The 6000-nt window shown below is 50.3% G+C and overlaps 1 protein-coding gene across 1 annotated transcript in view; it reads right to left on the reverse strand.

The window, feature by feature from the left end:
- NRTN (neurturin) overlaps positions 1-4349 on the reverse strand; it is an 86861-nt gene extending 82512 nt beyond the window's left edge. The window contains exon 1 of the mRNA XM_044998861.1: positions 3562-4349. The gene's annotated coding sequence lies outside the window, so the exon portion shown is untranslated. The remainder of the gene's footprint in view (positions 1-3561) is intronic.
- Positions 4350-6000: the final 1651 nt, after the last annotated feature.

Consider the following 6000-nt stretch of genomic DNA (forward strand, 5'->3'; position numbering starts at 1 on the left):
TCACGTTGCTTTTCCTGGCAGCCAGCAGCACCTGAAGTGGAAGTGCCAGAGGTGGTACTCTCTCTGAAGGCAGCAGGCAAGCCTGGGATTGAAATGGATGCTTTCTGCAACCAACTCACCTGGCTGCAACCGCTCCACTAGCTTCCCCCTGCTTTCCTTTCCGACTCCTGCCTGCAGCTCCTCCTAGTGGTCAAGTGTGTCTTGCATCTGCTCTCCCCCTCTGCTAGCATTTTGGCTCAATGGGGCAGCCTTGAGCAAAAGGGTGGCCCCATGAACTGTTCCACCCCAGCAAGCGCCGTGACTCAGAGACGCCCCTCTGAGTCACCCCACCAGCACCCTGCTTCCTCTGTGCTCCTACATCACCAGCCCATGGCTATTCCCCAGTGCTGGCTCAGGGGAGTAAGGGATGCAGATACAGGCCTGCCCATTCCCTGCGCCACACATGCTCGCTGCCTCTCCAGGAAACACTAAGCAGGGCAGTAGCCCGTTCCCCTTACATGGCTGGGTAAGGGTGGGGGGGTTCTTATCCTTTATGCAGCTGTGTTGCTCCAGTCACACCCTAGCCCACACAATCAAAATACCGCGTGGTGGGCTGCTCAGAGGGGACCACTGGCATGGGTGGAAATACCAGAAGCATCCCTGCAGAACCTGTTCTTCCAGCCCAGTTTTGCAGACTCATCCGAACCGAACCCGCGAGCCACTTTAGCACGTGCCTCTCAGAGACAGGCTGTTGTGATCTTTCTGGGCGTGATGTTTTCCTGGGCAGCTTGGAAGGGAAGGGGGGAAAAAAATGCAGAATGGTGATTGGAGTGTGTGTGGGGGCGGGGGGACAGAGCACAGCACACGATTGCCCTTGCTGTCTACTGTTTTCTGGCAGTTAAAGCCAGGTAGCCATTAGAAACAAAGGCACAAACTTTGAACAGAGGGCAAACAAACTACCAAGGAAAGTGGTTGTAAGGATTCACCCCGGCGGTGCCTCCTGCTGGTGATTTCTGGGAATTAGCTCGGTCCAGCTTCGGAGCGCCCTCTGCAGGCCGGTGATCCGCCTGTCCTCTGGCCCTGTGTCCCTCCCTGGACCCGGTGCCCTTTTACCTGAGGTGCTGCCCCCTGGCAGTAACTCCTTTCTCTCAGGGTCTCCCCTCCCCGGGGAACCCCCACTCACTATCCCCACCTTGCCTCAGTACCAGGCTACCCGTGCCCTGGGGCAGGCTGCAGTACCAGCCACTCACCACTGGCAAGGTTGGGTTTGGGCCTGCTGCCTTGGCCTACCCCTGGGCTGCCCTCTGCAACCCCCAGTACCTGATGGCCTTATGCTAGGCCGCAGCCTGGGGCTTTCCAGGCTGGAGCTCCCCAGCTCGTCTGCCTTTCCCCAGCCCTTCTCCACTCAGGAGCCCGGTCTCTAGCTCCCTGCAGCCAGGCCCTTCTCCCTCTACAGGCAGAGGGAGACTCCCAGGGCTCCTGGCTCAATTATAGGGGCCAGCTGGGCCTGATTGGGGCATGGCCCCAACTGAGCCTGCTTTCCCCAATCAGCCCAGGCTCCTTGCCTCAGCCACATCCCTCTCCTGGGCTGTTTCAAGCTCCACAGGGGCAGAAGTGGGTAATCACTCTGCTACAGTGGATCTAAAAACACACACACACACACACACACACCCCTCCACTCTCACAGGTACATATCTGGCCCCTTACCATAGGGTCAAAGTGTCTCACAATCTTAGACTTGCAACAGCCCTGCCAGGCAGGGAGATGCTTTTATCCCCATTGTAGAGATGGGAACTAAAGTATGTAGGAGGCTACGTCCCACTGAAATCAATGGAAGTTAGGAGCCCAAACGCTTTTGAGGATCTGGGCCCAAGTCATAAGTGGCTGATGAACATATGCTGGGGGGAGGGACTTCCCCTTTCCCTGCATGGCTGCTCTTGGGGGAGATCAGACCCACAACTGGGAACCTCCCCCAGCTGCAGGACACTCCCCAGCTGCTGCCTTCAGAGCCCAGCCCTGAAGGCAGTATTAGAAGTGAGAGTAGCAATCCCACAAACCCCCCTACAACGGCTTTGCAACCGCCCCCCCCCCACCACACACACACACAAATAACTCCCTTTGGGGTCAGGACCCCCAGGATTACACCACTATTGAATTTCAGCTGTAAACATCTGAAACCATGACATTGACTATTTTTAAAATCCTGCGGATGGTGAAATTGACCAAAATGGATGCTGAATTTAGTAGGGCCCAAGAACTTAGCAGAAATCTGTGGCAGAGCAGGGAACTGAACCCAGCCGTCCCAAGTCCTAGGCTTGTGCCTTAACCCAAGTGGCGGATTCTCCATGTCTTAAAGGCTTTCCATCAAAACCGGCTGCCTTTCTGGAAGATGAGCTTTAGTCAAACAAGTGACTGGGCTCAGTACAGGAGTAACTGGGTAAAGTTTGCTGGCCTGTGCTGAACAGGAGGTCAGACAAGATAATCCAGCAATCCCTTCTGGCCTTAAAAACAAAACAAAAGCTATGAATCCACGAATTGAGCAAGCCTATTACAGATGAAATGGTCAGGAATCCGCTCGCACTTTCAATCCCGATGTGCAGCACAATGCGTTCTGGTTTATTAACGTCTCTAGCAGCAAGAGCTTCTCACGGTCTCTTTCCACGGCAGAGCCTGGGCAAGACCAAGTCAGGAGATGCCAAATACCAGGGTGAGGGACGTGTACAAAATGCCAGCTGGAGAGATTTTTCCCGTTCTCCAAACCAAGACCGCGGCGATGCTCGAATATGGCAAAGACACACTGCTGGGAGATGTTATTTTTAATAATAAATCATCCAGGTCAGCTCTGTACAGATTGATGTCAAGGAATTTAAATCCTACAAGCAGCAGCAACTTTTAATTTAAGTCAGATCTGGGCCCTGGAAATCTTACAGGCCCTGTTGATTTAGAGCAGTTCAAAGGGCACGGGTTGTTTCAGTTGCATTTACTGAACGGTGGCCAGGTTCCAGAGGGGACTTAATTCTTTTGTGCGATTTCCTGTGTCCAGGGAGCGGCTTTGCTGTGGCTGCCTGTGCATCCTGCAGCTCAAACCAGGATCTTAGTGGGTTCTAGTAGCCAGTGCTACTAGATGAGCCATAAATGAGTGCCCCTCCCCAAGGCAATTAGGGACAGGCAAAGCCCCTTAATTGCTCTTTGCTAAAACCCAGCTAATTCTATTGCGGTTCTTATATGCCCCCATCCCAGCACCAGAGGGTCCAAGCACCTTATAACACACCTATGAGGCAAGGAAGTACCATTATCCCCATTGCATAGACAGGGGAACTGAGTCCCAGAGCACTTGCCCAAGGCCCCACAGGGAGTTGATGACAGTGCTGGGAAATGAATCCAGATCCCCGAGTCTCAGTCCAGTCCACACACATACCGTTTGCCCGGAAAGATCCCACTTTTGTAACCCTGTCCTCCCCTGTCTGTCTCACCTACCTGTCACCTCTCCTTAGATTGGGAGCTCCTTGGAGCGAGTACAGTCATCTACAGTAAGTTTGTACAGCCCCTAGCACAACGGGGCCTGTGGTGGGACACACTCACCTTTGGAGCGCTCCCTTGCGTCCAGGCGTAACGTCACTGGTATCAGCGTCAGTGCTACCTGCTGGCTGGCTGCCTCTGGCTCCAGACCTTCCGTGGCTTAGCTGCTGGGCCGGTCACAAAGTTCAAACCCCTTTCAGGGTATCGCTAACAACACCAAATGAACCTGAATAATTCTTCTGCCCCTTTCAGCTACTGAACTCCTCCCTCTCTACTCGCAAACCCTACCTCAGGGCTTCCCACCCTGCCCCAGTAGTGGGCTGCTCCCTTTGTCCTCCTGTTAAACCCTCGCCCTGGGTTCCTCTCTGACAGAGAAACCTGTCTCCCCTGCAGTCTCTTCCCCAACTGAGCTCCTTCAGTCCTCTTATGACAGAATAGCTCTGCCCTCTGTGGCCGGGAGCCAGTTAGCTACTCACCTCTCCAGGCAGAAAACCTGACTAATTGGGTGCATTTGCCAGCCTTGCAGGTGATGGGGGTTAAGTCCCATCACGAGGCCTCAAACTGATTGCAGTAGCAGCTATTGGCCAAATGTTTAATATTAAGAGAGTCACATGAGAAGATCCATTTTTTCTAATGCTGCCTGAAAACAAGACCTTTGCTGTTGTCAAAGCCTTACCTCTCCCCAAAAGAAGCAGGTAGGATGGACTAGGAGGACTTGACTGAAGAGCTGAACAAGCAACAGGAACAAACATTCTAGTTCAAAGAGATTCTGTGTCCAAAGAGGAGTGGAAAGCATAGCTGGTTTTTCTTCAGTGCGTGCTTTGAGCAGAAGTGAAATAGTTATTGTCAGTGTTGATATATCACATTAGGCTTCAGAGTTAACAGAGCTTTATGTGGCGGCTGCTCGTGCCTCTGTTTTAGGTGTCTGTGGATGCAGGGAGACATTGCTGCATCAGTTTTTGAGCTGGCCAACATTTTTCAAACAAAATTCAAATGAAAACAACTATATATATTTTTAAAAAATCAAAAATTTTTTTGATTTTACAAATCTTTTCAGTTGTGCAAAAATGCTTGTCAGAAATTATCAAGATGTTTCTTTTTCTCCAAAAAAATTGATTTTTTTCAAATTATTTTCACTTTTGGTATGCCATGGTGTAATTTTTGATTGGGTACAGGGATGTCATGTGATGTTTTCCTGAGTGTTCACAAAAATACTTGATACACTCACCTCCACCCATGTCTCACACAGGAGTCTCTTTGTAGTTTGGAAAGTTTTGGTGGGGGTTTGGCAACCATAAAAAAAATCATTTCCCCCCCCCCCTCCAATATATTTATTTCAAGAACTTTGAAATAGAAACATTTTTGTATTTTTTTTAAATTTGTCACAAAAATAAAGAGAAAAATGTTGACCAGCCCTAACTGGTTCAAATGTTGAAGTTTATATTTGCATCCCTAGAAGTCAGAGGGGCTTAATCTTTCTGGAGCAGGCTATAGGTTGACCAGACAGCAAGTGTGAAAAATTGGGATGGGGTGGGGGGTAATAGGAGCCCATATTAAAAAAAGCCTCAAATATTGGGACTGTCCCTATAAAATTGGGACATCTGGTCACCCTAGCAGGCTAGAACCTAGCACCAATCAAGTGCTATAGTAGTGCTCTATCCACAAATCCATCCTACATGGCTAAATATGCCTGCCTGCTTTTCACCATGCTTTGGGCACTGCTAGACGGTGAAATCAGCTATGTTCGAATACCTCTGATGCATGTCAGACTAAATATCAGAGGCTACTGTCCTGACTGCGTTATTCATGTTCATGTTTAATTAAAGAGAAAACTCAGCTTTTAAAATTTGGATGAAGCTACTTCAGAATTTCCAGACTACCCCATCCTGAGCTCAGCGACCCATTGGGCTGGGCATCATAGATACACATAATAGAAGACATCTCTGCCCTAAAGAACTTACAATGTAAATGGACAAGACAGAGAAGAGGTGGGAAGGGAAACAGAGGCACCAAGAGCAGAAGTGACTAGGCCATGGTCACCCAGCAGGTGAGGTGCAGGGCTGGGAATGGACAACCTATGTCTTGAAGGCCTGTGGTGGGTTGTCATGTTACGCATGAGAAGCTCAGGTATTTGACCAGCCTCTGATGTCTGCCCAACAGCCTCAATGCTAGTTCAGGTGGCTCTGGCCATCTGCTCCGTACGCCGGAGTCCATACAGTCAGAGTGTCCACCAGCTTTATGGGTTAGAGCCAACAAAAGCTGGATGGAGAAGACCTTGTGGAAGGCCTCATACATGTTGAAGGTATGTCATGGCTTCCAACCTTGCAGTATAGAGCAGGCTGCAACATTGAAAGGAGACCAGGAAATGGGTGATCTGAAGTGTGCGCTGTATGCTCTGTGAGCAGGAAAATTAAGGCATGAACGAACGTCTTGGGTGCAGTCACCTCTCCACTAGACCGTGCTTACAGCATCAAGGCCTGCTTGCACAAACAGCTGCCTTTG

Source organism: Mauremys mutica, chromosome 24 (genome assembly GCF_020497125.1).
Source record: "Mauremys mutica isolate MM-2020 ecotype Southern chromosome 24, ASM2049712v1, whole genome shotgun sequence".
In the NCBI taxonomy this organism is placed as follows: Eukaryota; Metazoa; Chordata; order Testudines; family Geoemydidae; genus Mauremys; species Mauremys mutica.